This window comes from Saimiri boliviensis, chromosome 13 (assembly GCF_048565385.1).
Source record: "Saimiri boliviensis isolate mSaiBol1 chromosome 13, mSaiBol1.pri, whole genome shotgun sequence".
Lineage (NCBI taxonomy): Eukaryota > Metazoa > Chordata > Mammalia > Primates > Cebidae > Saimiri > Saimiri boliviensis.
In genome coordinates, this window is record NC_133461.1 from 38,571,654 (window position 1) to 38,591,374 (window position 19,721).

Below are 19,721 nucleotides of genomic sequence, written 5' to 3' on the forward strand. Positions count from 1 at the left end.
AAGGCTGGTGAGGGCCTGAAAGAGCTGAATCATAACCACTGTAGGCATTCTGCTTTGTATCTCATGGCTACACTTTTCTTAGGAATTTCGCATTACTGGAGTTCAAATTAAATGATCCTTTCCATTGTGCGACTTCTCCAGGAAGTTTCTTAGATACTTCTTGTGATCTCAGCTTCTCAACAACAACAAAACAAACAAACAAACAAACAAAATAGAATGATAAATGTTTAGAATGATGCAGATGAATCCTCAGTTTGGTTAAATGGTTTTATCAAATATTCAGTAAGAACATTTTAACCCTTACGATTTGAGGATATAATGTAAAATATATAAAATAATGGCCACCAAACAGAGCAGGATTTTCATATGTACAGAAATTAATGATTATAACTGGTAATCAATGATCTAAGCTAATATCATAGACTAACAGCAAGAGTTCTTGGAGTGTGCTAGCAAATTCTTATGCATCATAAGAGAGTTCTTTCTTTTTGTGATGCTGTTTCTGACTTGAGAAGTCGGGTCATTCGTTTAGACTGTACTGATTTATGATTTCTTTTTTATTATGTATCATGAAATTTTTAAAACATGAAAAACTGTGTTCTATTACCCAGATTTATCAGAAATAGAATTGTTTTGAGGACTATAATGTTGCAAAATCAGTTGAAATGACCTTTATCATTACTTAACTCATTTTGCTCTTTCTTTCCCCTGGGGTAACCACTATCTTTTATTTGGTGAGTATCTTCACATTTGTGCTTTTATACTTTTATTGCTTACGCATATATCCATATACAACACTTAGGATTGTTTTGCATCCTTATGCATATATCCATATACAACACTTAGGATTGTTTTGCCTTTAAAAATTTTATGTAACAGGCATTTTACCATGCAAATGATCTTGCTTTTTAAGCCAATATTATCCTTTTAAAATAATTTTGAGAATGTAGATACTGTTAATTGTGTTTTGATATTTATAAGAGTTTGAATCAGGCAATATTTCAGTTAAATAGAAGAATCTACAAAAGTAATAAACTATATTTCTGAATCAACAACTTGGTATTAACACATGGAAATCTTTTTGCTGTATTTGTTTTAGATTTTGCTCTTCCTTTTTCTTTCTTTAGTACCAGGAAACATGACTGATAGAGTAAATCCTCACCTCCATTCCTTTCCTTCTCTCACTCCCTAGATGTAACTATTACTCTGAAGTTCATATGTGTCATTTTCATGCATGTTTTTATAATTTTATTAATATATCATTCTGCAAATAATATAATTTATGAGTATTTACAATACATTATCAAATTCAATTATTTAAAAAATATTCACATATACAACAAGTTTGAAAGAATTTTACAGTGAGCACCTATATAACTTTTACTTAGATTTATCAGCATTTCACTGTTTTGGCTTTATTACACACCCATTAATACATACTACTTTTTGGATTCATCTTAGAGTAAATTGCAGAAATCACTTATATGTTCTTTTGCAATTGCATTTTTGCTCATTATATCCAGGTGATTTATTTTAACTGTTGGTAAGTAATTCATTGAAAGAGCAAACATTTACCTATATCTCTTAGTTATTGGGAATTAGATGGATTATATTTTTTTCTCTGTTATTAACAATAATGAAATAAATTTAATTTTATGTCATTCCTTGTGTAACTGCATAATTGTTTTAATCATGTAGGTGTAGAAATTGAATGGCAGGTGATAGAGCATGTGTGATTTTACTTTTCCTATATGTTGGTAAATTGCTTTCCAAGATAGCTTTACCAGTTTATATTTCAACATGTCACTATTAGAATTTACATTTACCCACAGCCATCCAAACACTTGAAGTTTCCACCTGTTAAAATTCTATCAGTCTCTTGGCTCTCAAGTAATCAAATAATCACATTGTTTTAATTGACATTTTCATCATAAAGTGTAAGGTTCAATGTGTTTTTATGTTAGACATTTGCTTTTGTTCATTGTGATTATGTTCAGATCCTTTCTCATTTTTCTATTGCACATTTTTTTTTCTGATTGACTTATAGGCATACATTATATATCATGCATAGTAAGCTAATGCCATATATTCACTGTAAAGATTTTCTCTAATATGTGGTTTTTATTTTATTTGAATTGTATTTTTGTATATGAAGCTTTAATTTTATACATCTCTAGTTGTGTTTTTTAAAGATGTCCTTAACATTTTTAGTACAGTAAAATTTTTTCCTATATTTCCTTCTGAAAGTTCCTAAGTTCAGCTTTTAGCACATAGGCTTTAACATGTGAAACCGATTTAGATCTATTTTGTAATTCAGGGATCTATATTTATTTTTTTCCAGTGAATACCTATTTTCAAAACAATATTTGCTACATTGTTTCCCACTGGCTTTTAATACCTCTTTTGTCATACATCAAATTTTCACATACAAGTGGATCTAAGATAATTTTTCCATTTTGTTCCACCATTATGTCTACATTGCTCCAGCATTACAGTGCACTTAATAAAACGTGTTAAACAATAAACAAGTTTTTATTCCAGCTCTTTCTTTTTCTTCTAGAGTATTCCTTGTCCTTTATCCTTTCAAATAATTCATGGGTCAAGGTCTTCAAAACACTCTTTTATGGTTTTATTTGTAATGATATTAAGTTTATATGAAATTACAGTTCAAATTAAAATATTGTATGCAATTATCAAAACTTTATTTGATGTTCTGCAAACTTGTAAATGTTCCCTAAATTTTCATATGTCATTTATGATATCTTTTGTTAGATTTGTTTGTGTCTTTTCACTATTGTTGTTGCTTTAATGGTATCTTTTGTCATTACTTTACCAATGCATAATTGCCAATATGTCTTACTTACTGATGCATAATTGCCAAAAATCTATGATTTTTTTAAACAATCTTACACATTGGCAATATAAATTTTTTTTTTTTTTTTTTTTGAGGCAGAGTTTCGCTCGTTACCCAGGCTGGAGTGCAATGGCACGATCTCAGCTCACTGCAACCTCCGCCTCCCGGGTTCAGGCAATTCTCCTGCCTCAGCCTCCTGAGTAGCTGGGATCACAGGCACGTGCCACCATGCCCAGCTAATTTTTTGTGTTTTTAGTAGAGACGGGGTTTCACCATGTTGACCAGGATGGTCTCGATCTCTTGACCTCGTGATCCATCCGCCTCGGCCTCCCAAAGTGCTGGGATTACAGGCTTGAGCCACCGCGCCGGGCCGGCAATATAAATCTTGTCTAGAGCAATGTTGCTGCTCATGCTCATTTACAGGTTATAACAGACTGTTCTTTGCAACCAAAATGGCTTCATCATCAAGTTTTAAGTCATCTGCTTAGTTTGTCAATTCGTTAGCTATTGTTTATCAAGTTAACGTTACGCTCTTCTATTCTCATGTTACTATAACTTTTTATAAATCAATCTGAGTATGATAGGTATAAAATTGGCCAATGAAAAAAGAAAGAGGGAATAGTTGACTGTTACTTCTCTAGTCTGTAATACATTGATTTTATTTACTATTTCTCTTTGAATTTATTTTGCAGTTTATGTGTTTTTTTCAGACTGTCCTTTTTTTTCCTCAAAGTTATTGACATAAAGTTGTTTATAGTTTTAAACTATGATTTTAGAAAATTAATACTCTATTGGTAGTTTTAATTTTTAGCAAGTGTTCCATGTATATTTGAAGAAGTCTATTTTTTGAGCATAGAGTTTTACAAATAGTTATTATAAATTTTGAAATTGGCACAGAGGTAGATGGATATATTCAAATTTGTTAATATGTTTATTTCAATCATTTAGATGTTGACTTTTTATCTGCCTGATCTTTTAATATCTAAATAGATGTATTAAAATCTTTGGTATGACACGACTTAATTTTTCTAATTATATTAATTTTTGCTTCATATATTTTGACATAAAGGATATTCACGCCTATACTTGTTACATATTTTCAATATTGCTCCTTTTATCAGTATATCACTACTCTTTGCTGTATATGTTGTATGACATTAATGTTCCTATATTGTTATAAAGCATTCCTTTGGTTATTGTCTTCCATATTATCTGTTTTTCTTTATCTTTTTCTCAGTTTTTAATAATTCTATGTCACTTTATTTTAATGTATCTTTTAAAGAAGCATAATAAAGATTTTAAGACCATATCACATTTTCTGATGTTAATAGGAAAGCTTAATCTCTTTATATTTATTGGCATTATTAATATATTTGAAATGGTTCTACCATACCTAGTGTTTTCTGTTTATATTTTTCTTTTTTACATTTTTATTTTCCTTCCAATATTTATTTAATTATCAGAATTTTATTTATTTCCTTTGTTTTTCTGGTTTGGGTTTGGAAGCACTGCCTTGTATTGATATTATTTCAAGTGCTTAGCCACAAATATATAGGTATATTATGCATATATTATAATGTTACTGGAAGGAAGGTCATGAGCTTGAGTTCTCCAGGTTCTTGGCGTTTTGAACAAAGGATTAAGCAAAATGCACAAACAAAGTAACAGGAAGGAAGCAGAGAAAGCAGGAAGCAAGAAAGCACTCCACAGTGTGGGAGTGGGCCCTAGCCAGCGGCTCAAAGGGCTTAGCTTAGTTACAAAGTTTCCTGTTTTAAGCACTCCTTTTGAGGTCTCTATCTGCTACCTCTTATCTGGATAAAGGATTTGGTCCATGGCTAATTAAAGGCTGAGGCGAATTGGTGCCCTATGCAGATGAACGGATGGCTTATCTTTAGCCTGTGGTCAATGCAGAGCACTTGCCCATTCCCTCTGAGAGTTAGTGGAAGTGGGAGGGTTGCAGAGAAAGAAGCCTTTGATCCTTTGTTACTCGGGCAACGGGAGATGGGGTTTTCCTCTCAGTTAAGCTTTAGGAATTCGGTGTTAATTGCATTTAGGTTTCCTGTCCGCAGAACCAGGTACTTTCCTTTTGATACAGCTTTAGGAAATTATCACGATTTGGCCTTACATTCCCTGCCCCCCAGACCTTGGTATTTTCCCTTTATTCAGCGCCAGGAAGTCAGCACGAATTGTCCGTAAGTTCCTTTCCTCCAGACCTTATTCTTTTGCCTAAATAACTATTAACAATCTAATTTATGATTGATTTCTCTTTCAAAATACATGGTCAGTCTTACGTTTTAATAACAGACTGAAAACAAATCTCCTAAATATTCTAATTTTTATCTAGAGTCTTAGTTCTGTCTTTTAAAAAATGCAATATGGTATTACTTCTTATACCTTTTTTTTTTTTTTTTTTTTTTTCAGGCAGAGTCTCACTCTGTCACACAGGCTGGAGTGCAGTGGTACAATCTCAGCTCACTGCAACCTCTGCCTTCCGGGTTCAAGCGATTCTCCTGCATCAGTTTCCCTCCTGAGTAGCTGGGACTACAGGTGCAGACCACCACACCCGATAAATTTTGTATTTTTGGTAGAGACAAGGTTTCACCATGTTGGCCAGGCTGGTCTCAAACTCCTGACCTCAAGTGATCCAACCACCTTGGCCTTCCAAAGTGCTGGGGTTACTTACAGGTGTGAGTCACCACACCCGGCTACTTATTTGTTCTATTTTAATTTTAAATAATTTGCAACATATCTATGTCAATATTTACTATTTTTCTAGGGTCTCACTTTATCCCTTGCTAAAGTTCATTCTTCACTTGAGATTTCCTTGAAGACCTGTGTGTAGGGTTTTTTGTTTTTTGTGAGTTTTTTTTTTTTTTTTTTTTTTTTTAAATGGAGTCTTACACTGTTCCCCAGGCTGGAGTGCGATAACAGGATCTTGGCTCACTGCAACTTCAGCCTCCTGGGTTCAAGCCATTCTCCTGCATCAGCCTCCTGAGTAGCTGGGATTACAGGTGTGCATTTACCATGCTCAGCTAATTTTTGTATCTTTGGTAGAGACGGGGTTTTGCCATGTTGGCCAGGCTGGTTTCAAACTCCTGATTCAGGTGATCCACTCATCTTGACCTCCCAAAGTGTTGTGATTATAGGTGTGAGCCACCATGCCCGGCCTTATATGTAGTTCACTCAGTATTTACCTAAGAAAAAACATAGCTATTTTGCTCATTTTTCAATAATGCTAGTATAAAATTGTAGACCGATGAGTGTTTTTCACCCACCTGTTTAACATTATTACTCATTCTTTGTGGCATCTCCCACAGGCAATGAAAAGCCTATTCTCAGTCATCTTGCAGTCTTTGTATATGCCTTTTTTGCTGGTCTTTTTAAACTTTGATATTCATTATTTTTACTATTATCTGTCTGGGGTAAATTCCTTTCTTTATATCGCATTTTTTATTTTACATACACTTTCAGTTTTTAGATTTGAGCCTGCATTTCTTCAATTTGAACAAAATCAGCCACTGTGCTTCCGATGCTGCCTTTGCTCACTCTGTTTAATCTTAACTCTGAAAACCACTATTATAAGTAACCATGTTCCAAGGCCACTCACTGCAATAAACACGTGGCCATCACAGTTACAATATTAAATAAAAGGAGAGAGGATGAGGTATGTGTTGAGTCACCTGCCATCTGGACTGGAGTCCGTTTTTCTCTGTAGCATTGTTTCTTTTGTTGTCTGGTAGGACAACAGGTTTTTACAGAATGTGACCCTCATCCTTTGTTTTATCTATTTCTAATTGCTGTGTCCAAGATAGGGTTCTTGAAAGAAAAGGATGCTGGCTTTGATTCTGATTCTTCCATTTGCTGCATTGGGATGCTCTGATCTGCAACAATATGCTACAACAAGGTGTTCTGATGAGCACAGGACAATCCCTGGGTTTGTCTCCATTTCCACCTCTGTAGTATAGACATGCATTATTTCTTAACTAATATGACTCTTACGATATTAAATAGGTTGGTATTTTTCATGTGCTTAAAGAATGTTTCCAGGTTGTATTCTTTCTTCTCCACACAACTCTATCCCCTCACACTTCATATCTTACAAACGTTATTTTCTAGGTATCTCAAATGCCCCCCTGCTGTTTACCCTACCACTGCTTTAGCTCAGACTTTCATTATTGCTCCCTGAAATGCTGTAATAATTTCCTAAACTATCTCCATGCCTCCAGCTTCACCTCACTTCATTCCATCCTTCACAATGTCACCAAAATTTTTTCTGAACTGCAAATCTATTAACATAACTACTATTCAAAATTTTCTGGTGGACTCTAATCACTGTCGCGTACCTTAGCGTTACCTATTTTAGCTTCTGGCCTTGTTTCTGCAAACTCCTCTCAACCTATGCTTTTCTACTTATGTCTCTTTTTGGTTCCCTTTATCTGTATTTAGTTCCTGAATTGTTTGTGTTCTCTCTGTCCTCTCCTTTGTCCATGTTGTTCCCATTTGGTACACCCTGCCCAACCATGGCCACTGGTCTAATCGTCACTCATTTCCCAAAGGTCAATGCCAGCAGCTCCTCCTCCTGACAGTGTTTCTAATCTCAATCCCCAGGCTGAGGTCAAGAAGCTTTGTTCACATTGGATAAGTACAGACACTATGGCATTTACTCCTCTGTATTGTGATAGGTCGTTTGTTGCTTCTTTCATTGATTCTAAGTGAACTCCTTGAGAGTAGAAATGAAATGCTTCTAATCTCTGTCCAAAAAGTAACCACCTAGTACACAGTGAGAAGGCTTAACAAATATTTGCTAAATTCATGAATAAGTGAATCACTTAATGAATTTCAATACATGATTCACATTGAGGTTTGTGGAATAAAGATGGCAATTATTAATAAATTAGGATCCCTTAAGACTTATTTTTAATATTACCATCTATTTAAAATGGTAAGCAGTGAGCACCCACCTGGTGATTAGCAATTTACTGGCAGGCATATTGAGTCACATAAGGGATGTAAGATAATTTTGGGTCCTCAAGATGCTAAGAGACATTGAAAGAAACAGTTAAATTTTTCTATGGTAAAATACAGGTTGTTATTTTGAGCCTTAACGTCCCCCAAAATTTTGTAATATGCTGATTCTGTTATAGTTCTAGTCTTTTTAATCTATCCAATCCCTTGAAGTAAATGCTTAATAAAGATATCATGGCCACCCCACCTCTGCCTGCCCACCCACCTTTGTCGCCTTCACCTCTGTACCCTCTAACATAGTATGGTCACCCTTAGCCCTTCGGTTCATGCGTTCTATTCCTATTAATTTCAGAAAATGGCAACTGCCAAAGCAATAAGAGTGAATTTAATTTAAAAAGTGCAATCATGTTCTGCCTTGTGCTGAACTGGACTTGGAATTATTTGTGACTGTGATTTAGCATTATTTCTGGGGACAGAGTCTCCCTGTTTAATACTAATAGTCTTCCCAGGAAGTTTCATTAGAGTGAACTGCAATTTTTATTGCTCAGGATTTAACAAACTCCAATCTAAAGTCTCAGTGCCTGTGTCGTCCAGCCTCCCAATCTCAGATGAAATTCTAAATTCTAACAATGTCAGCCCAGGACTCAGCCCATCACCCAAGTTTCCTTGCTGAATCTCATCCACCAGAGACCTCGCGCCTTTTCCTTTCTCATGAGCACCTTTCTCCTGAAATTTCTCTGCTCAACACTCCTGACAACAACCTGTCTGCAGATGCACCAACAGCTGCTCCTGCTGAAAAATGGGCTTGTCGCTCTCACGGGGGCTATGATTTCTGGCATATGCATGCCTCCTACTGTCTCTTTGGTTTTAAAGCAATTTTCGGCACACCTGCTTGCTTGAACTTTACTGACAAGCCCTCTTAAGAGTTCACTGAAGAAAAAAATATCCGTTTCCTAGGTACTTCCTGTAATTCTAAATTTCACTTTAAATCTCCCAGTAAAGTGTTTACCCTGTGGATGGAGAGACAATCTGTGTTGAGACAATCCCGCTGCCTCAGGCAGGATCTCATCAGCTCTCATATCACAGCAGAGAGAGAAAGGGATGATCCATTAGGGCAATAAGGCCAACTTGTTTCTACTACCAAAATTGTTCCTTAGAGAGCATTTACTACTGCCATGTCCAGTCTGGGCTTTACTGTCACCTATGAAATTACATCTCACTTAAAAAATTCTCCAATTGGATAGTTCTGCTCTTTTGGTTTTGACTCTACTAGCTTTCGGATTTGAGTCAATCTCTTAGAAATACTCCTCATTTTTACACTAGTTTCTAGACTTGCCTTATAGGAGTTCTCCATAAAGTTGCCATTTTGATTATTCTCTTTTTTTTTTTTTTCTTTTCTTTTCTTTTCTTTTTTTTTTTTTTTTGAGACGGAGTTTCGCTCTTGTTACCCAGGCTGGAGTGCAATGGCACGATCTCGGCTCACTGCAACCTCTGCCTCCTGGGTTCAGGCAATTCTCCTGCCTCAGCCTCCTGAGTAGCTGGGATTACAGGCACGCACCACCATGCCCAGCTAATTTTTTTGTACTTTTTTAGTAGAGACGGGGTTTCACCATTTGCCCAGGACAGTCTCGATCTCTTGACCTCGTGATCCGCCCGCCTCGGCCTCCCAAAGTGCTGGGATTACAGGCTTGAGCCACCGTGCCTGGCCTTGATTATTTTCTTTAAGATTCAGCATTTTAGTCTATCCATGGTCTATATAAAAAGTGGATATTTAATCTGATTGTGAACAACCAAACACCAATTGAAAAACAACCTTTTTTTTTTTCTCTCTCTTATTTTGGTTTAGGGGCCTTTATCTTAAGGTAATTGTCTCAATATTCCAAGGCAGTCCCTGTGTGACCATAGCATTGCTCAGTGTGAGAAGCCACTTCTGATTACTGCTCCTGTGGAACTGGTAAGTGCTCTCATTTGTAGCCAAGGTCTTTAGGTCAACCCATCTCAAGCATTGCAAAGCAAGTGAATTTGGGAGTGAATGTACATTTCTAAAGCAGGTTCGAGTCAGCTAAACTTCATGCAAAATAATGAGAAACAGTGGTCTACATGCAATTGTAGGAAATTTCACTGATATCATGAAGGTAAAGTGAGTACAGCTCATGAAAGGTATCTCGAAACCCAAACCAATCAGCATTATAAAAGTAGGTGATGAGTGGGCATGGATAAGATTTTGGACTTGGTATGCTGTCACAAAGTCCAAAACAAAGCAACATAAAAGTACAGGAGAAGTGGCAAGACAGAGTTCACACAGGACAAAAGCCAGTGCTATGAATTCCTTGCATATAGAATTTGGCTAATGACATGGTCATTATTTAAATAAATACAACTACTTTTTATTTGACACATATGAATTCTCTTTTCTAGTGAAATTCTGTGCTGTACAACATCAATAAATAGCTGTTCCCTCAATGAGGAAAAACAGTTGAAATGACATTGGCCAAGCAACTGCTAAGTATTATATTTACTTAAAATAAACACTGGATGTTAGTATACAAGGATGCAATGGATATTATTATCCCTGACAATCTCTGATTAAGCTTACAATCAATGATGGTCAAGCTACTCAGTGAATGAATTAGGATATGAACTCAGGCAAATCTGATTCTAAAGCCAATGCTCTTTACATTCTGTCTCAAAGCTCCTGTGGCTTCCATTTCTAGCTAAAGTATAAGGTAACCTCAGCCACTAAAACTACATTGCCATTGGTGTCATCCCTTATTCTCTTTTCATCTTCTTCTATTCTGTTTCTATGCCTGTACAAAAAGGCAGCTGCCCTGGGAGTAGACTCTGCAAGGAGACCAGATGCATTCACACTCCAGCTCTGCTTCATGTATGCTCTGTGAACCTGGGAAAGCAAAGTAACCTATCTGAAACTCAGGTTTGTCATCTGTAATGTGGGAATAAAAGTGCTTGAACTAGGCCTGCTGAGAGATAAAGCACCCAGTAGACAATAGATGTGAAACAATTATTAATTCCCTTCTCTTTCCCTGTCAATTTGCTGGCTCCAGATTGGATACAATCTTCCTGCTTTAACCTTGAGTTTCCCTCCTTACAAAATTCAATTCCATTTACTGAGCATCTGAACATAATTGACACCTAATGAATACATGTTGACTGAGTGAAAGACCTCTTCAAGGCTCAAATGTTCTTGGCACTCTGAAGCAGAGTCTGAGCCCTGTGAAGATCTTTGTAACTGCATTATATTCCTACACTGGCTTATGCACCTACATTACTGTTTACCATATTGGCTTCTAGTTTTTCTTAACACATCGTAAGTTTCTCAAGAGCAAGAGCTATGTCTTACTTTTCTTTGTAAGCTGAGCTATTACAAGATATCCTGAATATTTATTTGACAAATTACTATTTGAAGGATTTAAGTTGAATCATTATTCTAATATCAGTAGTTAACACTGATTAAGCTTGCCTGTAACATTAATTTCTGGAAGTATTTGAAAATATGATGAAGGCAATAAGAAGGTTAGTGCTCACTTTAGCAGCAAATCTGTTAAAAATAAAAAAACAGAAAAGATGAGTAAAGATTAGTATGGACGCTGTGAAAGGATGACACACAAATTTGTAAAGTGTTCCATAGTTTTAGCCAAGATATGGAATCAAACTAAGTGTTCATCAGCAGATGAATAGATAAAGAAAAAGAAAATATGCTGTATGTACACAATAGAATACTATTTAATCATACAAAAAATGAAATTCAGTCATTTGTAGCAATATGGATGAGCATGGAAGATAGTATGTTAAGTAAAGTAATTCAGGCACAGAAGGGTAAATATCACATGTTTTCCTTCACATACAGAAACTTAAAAAGTTGATTTCATAGAAGTAGAGTCTAGAATAATTCTTATTAAAAGCTGGGAAGGGTTGAGTCAGGAGATATGAAGAAGTTGATTAATGGAAACAAAATTTCAGCTAGACAGGAGAAATAAGTTCTAGTCTTCTACAACATGGTAGAGTGACTAGTTAACAACAATTTGTTGTATGTATTTTTATTTTTATTTTTATTTTTATTTTGAGACGGAGTTTCGCTCTTGTTACCCAGGCTGGAGTGCAATGGCGCGACCTCGGCTCACTGCAACCTCCACCTCCTGGGCTCAAGCAATTCTCCTGCTTCAGCCTCCTAAGTAGCTGGGATTACAGGCACGCGCCACCACACCCAGCTAGTTTTTTGTATTTTTAGTAGAGACGGGGTTTCACCATGTTGATCAGGATGGTCTCGATCTCTCGACCTCGTGATCCACCAGCCTCGGCCTCCCAAAGTGCTGGGATTACAGGCTTGAGCCACCGTGCCCGGCCGTATGTATTTTTAATAGTTAGAAGAGAGGATTTTGAGTGTTCCCAACACCAATAAAAGATAAATGTTTTAGGTGGGGTATATGCTAATTACTCTTAATTTGATCACTATACATTTTATATATCAAAATATCTCTCTGAACAACATAAATACACGCAACTGTTAAGTGTCAACTAAAAAAATGGTACAACCACTTTGGACAATAATTTGGCAGTTTCGTATAAAATTAAACCTATATTTATCATATGGCCTAGAGATTTCCTCTCCTATGTATTTACACAAGAGAAATGAAAACATCTGCCCACAAAAGTATTTATATATAAGAATGCTTATTGCAGTTTTGTCCATAATAATCCCAAACAGAAAAAAAATGCACATATTCATGAACAAGTGAATAGTTCCAAGTTGTGGTATGACCATACAATATGTACTGTTTGATGATAAAAGGAACAAGTTACAGATACGTAGCATAATATGGATGCATCTCAGATATGTTATGTTGTGTGAGAGAAGCCAGACATGAAAGAGAACATAGAACATACTTTATGGTTCTCTTTATATGACATTACAGAAATCAAAACAGCAGTTGCCTCAGAGATGAAATGAAGTGGGATATAGTGGTAAAGGGTAGGAAGGGAATGCTCTAGGGTGGTGGATATGTTATATATCTTCATTGCGGAGTGATTATGTGGGTGTATACATTTCTCAAAATTCCTTGAACTGTATACTTCATTGAACTGTATACTGTATTTTATTGGATGTTAATTATACATTAATTTAAAAGATAATATACAATTCAAAAAACAGAATAATCTATAGAATAAATCTATGATGTAGAGGTACACATATTCTAATGATCACCTAGCCCGAATATGGGCATATTAATTTGCTTAGCTTTAGGTCGTACATCTGTTCCACATTTGTGCAGAAGTTCTATTTTGAACAGTCTCATGCTTAATGATTTAGACCAGAAATGTGTTGGGGTGGATGAGCTACAGATATCTCTATGGTAGGTTGGTTTATAAAATGAAGCATTTTAAAGGATAAATGACTTCTCTAATTAACCATGTAGTAAATATTGTCCATAAGATATATACACATTATGCATACAGATGTGTGTATTTACCTGTGTGTTCCTATATATATGTAGAGAGAGAGACTTTTCTTGACCAAAGACAAACAAAACAAAATAAAAGAAAACAGACTCCCGCCTACCTGGTGAGAGCGCTGACACTCTCACAGTTTGGATCTAGCTAGTAGTCCTGCTGTTGCTGATTTGTTAGATGGTCCCTGAAAGCAGACGCCTCTGTCTGTATTTCCTTAGGAAACTCCAGAGTAGGATAAGCTCGTATAACCACCACTGTACCCCTGAAGACATAAATTAGCTTCTGAATAGGGATAGGGCTCAATTATCTCCTTTCAAAGGGGGCCTGCCAAACTTGTCTGATTGTTTTAAGAATTCTTTGAATGGTAAGAACATTCCATAAACAGGAGCATTCATTGCAGTATTGGCTTTGACCTTAACTCAACCCTTTTTCCCCTTTCAAAATTACTGAAGAACATTTTACTCCATTTATAAAATATGAAAGGGACCTTTTAAGGTTGTTGCCTTATAATTTTCTCAACTTGTTCTCTGCATCCTGTCCCTGGTGGCTCAGGACAACTTCCTACCTTGCATTGCCTCTCATTCACCTCTAACCATCCCCTTAGATGTTAGCTGATAATCACATAATATCTTTACTGGTTCTCTCAGGCTTGTTTTCAGTTTTAAATTAATTATGAAAATCCTTCAAGTAGCATTTCACCTCTTAAACGTGGCTCTGCCATCTTGGGATTCCTTGAGGAAAGTGACTGATGATATTGCTCATTTAGAAACTTGGCCATGCCAAAGGGACACGGTGTCTCTGATAGGAGAGCAGTTCTCTTTGGGCTGAGCCAGACGGTGGTACATGACAGAAGTCAAGGCTGATTTCTATTTCCCTTAAAAACACTGGTCAGAATGGGGAGGCTGCCCCATTAAGTAAACTTGGGAGGATGACTCACCCCTGGGAAAACTCATTACTTTCCCAGAGCCTTGATCTATTCTCAAGTTCTTCTTTTTTATGGCAAATATAAAGTGATTAGAACTCCCACACATTTTTCCTTTAGTGTCTCTGAGAATCCTTCAGCCCTGTTCAGGGGTTTGCCTGTGAGGAAAGCTTATCCTACATATTCTTAGATAGCAAATGTCATAGAACGCATCTAATGTGACTACCCATTGCACTGACATTCATATTTAGTACTCAAAGGCAAGCCATTTCTGAGGCAGGGAGCCCAGTTTGCTCTGTAATGCCCTGAGACAGTCCTGTATCTCCTGCTGCGGCTTCTGACAGATCTCATAAAAGATCGTAAATTACTATCTGTTGAAATATATGAATTTAATGAATTCCATTAATGCACACCTGCACAGAAGAGATTTCAGGAGCCCAAAGATATGATCAGTCAAACAGCTTTAATAGTTATTAATTACAGAAGCTGACTATTTATCCCCTGCCTACATAGAAATCTGCAAGTAGTATAATACTCACACTTCAAGGCTTTCTGGATGGAAGAGAAAATGGGCTTTGGTTGAAAGGATCAAATACTTATTTTAGGTAATGCATTTACATGCTGGGACTTTTATATTTATATATGGGAGAGCGGTCACTACTTTTGTATGTAGATTCTAAGAAATTTAATGTCATGGAGAGTATTTTTTTTAAGAATTATAAAAAAAGGCTTTGGCCCGTATTTAAAATAGGCCACTTACTTTTACTTCTACGTGCATGAACATCAAAATGTTTAGATCAAAACCTAAACTAACCATTTAGGAAAGTTCAAATCGTCTGCTATGTAGTCTTGATATTATGTCCCTTGAAATGGTTGGGCAGGTGGTATACATGAAGTTTCCAGGAACAGAAACTTTGATCCAATTATCTATGTTCTAGGGACAAAGATCTCACCATCTTTACCTAGTCATATGAATAATGCCAGAAGTTAATGTTTATCACATTAAATGCTTCATGGAAACTCTATAAAAAGAAAAACATTATTTCCCTTTTATAGATAAAGAAATTAGGGCATAGGAAGGTGAAGGATGCTACCCTTGATCCCACACCTAGCATCTGAATATGAGATGCCTATTGCTTAACTCCGTACCCTTAACCACTGTGTAATACTGCCTTTCAACCATTCTAAAAGACTGCCATGAAATACCCTATTTCTGCTCCTGTAATATTGACTTTATCTACCTGAACACAAACTTTGTGACGTCAGGTAGAGAGAGGCACATGCCCTATAGGAGGATAGACTCCTCTTCAGTGCGGAATCACAGTCCTGAAGCCTGCAGAATCTGATGACAGAAGCAAAGTGAGAGGGCCAAGACCCATGTCTAAGGAGTGACTTAACTAAGATTCTTCACCAATTACAGAACCAGGAACAGTGTCTGCATTCTAGGAAACAGGTGTCTGTCCTTAAGGCTCAGCAGAAGGAAGAGGCAAAGATGGATCATCGTGAGGTACAGCCCTGGCCACCCTCCTGCATGCTGGATTCCATACCTGGATATTTAACTGAATATCCTGTGTCAAATATCCCTTTTCTGATGATATTTCTGACTCAGTAAATTGATCATCCTATCCTCTAACCAATTCTACCCTGCAGTACTTGTATTTTCCCATTATATTTGGCTAAGAAAGCTTTTCTCCCTGTTGTCTGCCTGTAAATTCACTCATATTTTAAGAACTGCATCAAACATCACCTCCTTCATAAAGTCTTTTCTTTCTCCCCAGGCAGAATTAAACATTCCCTTTTGTGTCTCCCTGTGTATGCTGCATATACTTCTGTCACAACAACTGTAATGTTTTATTGCCCTGATTTGTTTACATGACTGGCTTTCCTGACTACATTGAAAGGTACTTGAGAACAAGGGCAACTTGATTAGCTTCAATATTCTCATATGTAATTAGCACATAGTAGGTGCACAGAAATGAGTTGTAAATGAATGAGTAAATAAATTTATAGTCATAGAAATGCAGGAAATATATTTTCAGGTGATGTCAGGGAGAAAAATATGATGAAGGCCATTTTCCCTTCTTTCAGGAGCTGAAAGAATATACCTGGTTTATAAACAAATCATTTCTCTTTCAAGAACAGCCAGGTAACTGTCTCAATAAGTGAAGGACATATATTAGAAAGGCATTACATTTTCTATTGACATTGCATTTCCTTTCCTGTCTTTTTTTATGTGCCCATACAGCTGCAGTAACCTTGCTCTTATTATACTGGTGATTGGGAGAACCATTTCTATGCATAAAGTTTCTGTGTATACAAATGTGGCTTAGACTAGGTGGATATAGCTGATATAGTTTTTGGGCATAGGTAGGAATTCCCCAAACTCACCTTTCTTGGCATGTGTCCTTAGAGATCACTGAATGTGTTGTATGTTATACCAAGTAGTATTAAATCTATAGGGATAGCATGTTCCTTTTCATAAATATGGGGGTGGGTTTTTATGTCCTTTTATTTGGCCAGAAAATTATTCCAGTGGAGGAAGCCAAAACTGTATTACTATCCATTTCATGGCTGTGTAAACAAAAAATATGGCTAGTAATGAAGCCAGAATCAGCACCGGCACCTAGCAGTTCTGACTCCATATTCTGTTATCTTCAATATTCAAAATGACTTTTCCAATGAAAGTTCCATAGGAAAGAAGCACCACTGGCCAAATTCAGCACATGGTTTAGTTAGTATACATATTTGGACTTAAGATGATGAAGATGGTCTCATTTCATAGGTGCTTATGTCTGAACTACTATGAGAGTGAAGAACATTTCTGCATGTCTGAGTACTTGGAAATTCCTTATCTTCATCAGGGACATGGTTGTCGTTACCAACATTGCTAGCAGTTTTATAGTATTGCACAATTCCTGTAACATTTTCACTTATATCTGCTCCCCTAATTCTCACAAAAGCCATATGAGATAAATATTCTAGTTATTGTACCCATTTTACACATGAGGGAATTGAAGCTGAGATTTGTTAAGTAATTCAGGTGTTAAGCAGCATGATTTGCTCTTCATCTTAGGTATTCTTGCTTAAATTACATGCTCCTTGAGTACCTGTTGTATCCTCAGACTTTGCTAGGGGAGCCTTATGCCTCTTTCCTGGCATCCTCCCCCTGGGAGGATGCCTAAGTCATACAGTCTTAGCAACATAAGGCATAAGTCACATAGTCTTAGCAATATCTCTTTTTCTGAGCATCTGTTATAGGCAAACATATATGTCAGGTACTGTAAAGAATATTAAGATAAAGCAGTCACAATTCTGTCTTAAAGACACTTATTTGTTGGAGTAATATAAAAAATGCAGCCATAAAAAACGATGAGTTTGTGTCCTTCGTAGGGACATGGATGAACCTGGAAACCATCATTCTCAGCAAACTGACACGAGAACAGAAAATCAAACACCGCATGTTCTCCCTCATAGGCAGATGTTGAACAATGAGAACACATGGACACAGGGAGGGAAACATCACACACTGGGATCTGTGGGGCAGAACTACGGGACAGCGGGGGGTTGGGGATGACGTGGGGAGAAGTGCCAAATATAGGTGATGGGGAGGAAGGCATCAGACCACGTTGCCATGTATGTACCTATGCAACAATCTTGCACGTTCTTCATGTATACCCCAAAACCTAAAACGGAATAATATATAAATGCATATGTATATACGTGTATATATGCGTGTATATATTTTCAAAGCTAAACTTAAAGAGTACTGTGACAGGAAAAGTTAAATACTTTTAAGATATGAACTGCAAGAACTGTGGAAGTTAAAAGCAAGTGATAGTGCATTATTCTCTTGGAATCATGGAACTTTGCGAATGAATGAGACAGTACAAACGTTTGTGCTTCACATTATGCTCCTCGTGGGTTTAAGAGCTCTCCCATAGCTTCCCATTGCCTATTGAATAAAATCTAAAAATCTCCCATATTCTGGCCTCTCCACCTTCTCAGCCTTATTTCTAACCATAATAGGGCTCTTACTATACAGCCTTTCTTACTTTTCCCTAGTTAGAACACACCAAAAATCAGGTTATTTTCCATGTCTATTCCATTGCATATTCTTTGCCTGTAATGGCCTGACCATGATTTTCCCTTTCTTAGAAATCCTATTCTAAGAATTATCTTCTCAAAGATATCCTCCAACAAGCCATTGGAGAATGTATGGTTCTCTGTGAACAATATACCTTGTTTCCACCTCCAGTATAGAATTGTTGGTCGTTCGTCTGTCTCCCTTACTAGAATGTGAGCTGTTTCAGATATGTGAGGGTAAAGGACTTTAACTTATCTGACCTGTATATATACATCACTTTATAACTTATTTAACCCAATATCTTAGAGATCATAGAGGGCAACTCTGTTGTTAAACATATTAGCTGCAAATACATAAAATGTATGTATATTAGCCCTAATGGTAAGGTGGCTACTACTTCAAAAACAAAAAATAAACTCATATTACTTTGTAATTTCTCAATTGCTTTTATATATATGACAATTTTGAAATAATGAAAAATGGTAATAATATTCTCCCTATGTTCTTTCTTATCTAGAATAAACGACCATTGTTCATTTAACTATTTCAGGCATGACATAGCTACATACATTTTGCTTCACTATTCTCTAGTCTCAGAGAGCTTTGCCAGGCTTCCATTTCAAATGGATTTCCTGGAGTCTGCTTGTAACTCTCCTGAATACTTCGCAGAAACAAGGAGAAAAAAAGTCAGAATTGGCCTGGAGCTCAGAGCCATCTTAACATTGAGAAAGGGCTCAGAGGAGTCTTCTAAAAGTGAGAAGGGTAGATTATTATATTGCATTATTAATATGCAATGGATATGCATTTATTCATGTATCGTTGGCTCTACCTTTTCAACATTAAATTACTTTTTACCTTACGAAAACTTAGTTCCAAAAGCTTTTCTGAAGTGTAAATTGTCTAGGGAGAAAAGATGGTTCTGTTAGGTTGGTATTTGAGGCCAACCCTGGGTAAAATAGTGAAGCAGATGAAGTTTTTTTCTTGAAATCCTTCCATCCGAAATGAAAAATAAAAGAACAAACATAAAGCAAGCTCACTATGCCAAGCTCTCAGTGTTCACGTGTTATTTCCATTGCCTATCATTGCTACTGAATGCATATCCCTTACATAAACTATTGCCACTGCCTGCATACCCCATACATGTGCTACATACATTATTGCATGTAAACTTTTTTGGGGGTAAAGATAGAATAGGAATATACCACAAAAGCCAACTATTTTAGATCTCAGAGGGTTAACTCATAAAACACTGCTTCTCGCTCATGCAAATCTGCTTTAAGTCCAACAACTCTACAAGGAAATCCTTTGACCAGAGCAAGTCACTCGATCTAATTTCAAGGAGACTAGGAAAGGTGGGAGCATTCCCCATATTTAGTGAGCAGTAAACTGTCTATGCTTCATTCTTGATTGCCAACATTTTCTTAAACAGC

The 19,721-nt window shown here is 36.5% G+C and overlaps 1 pseudogene; it reads left to right on the forward strand.

Annotated features, from left to right (window-relative positions):
* Nucleotides 1-11,354: 11,354 nt before the first annotated feature.
* Nucleotides 11,355-11,469, forward strand: LOC120361714 (U6 spliceosomal RNA; annotated as a pseudogene).
* The last annotated feature ends 8,252 nt before the right edge of the window (nucleotides 11,470-19,721 follow it).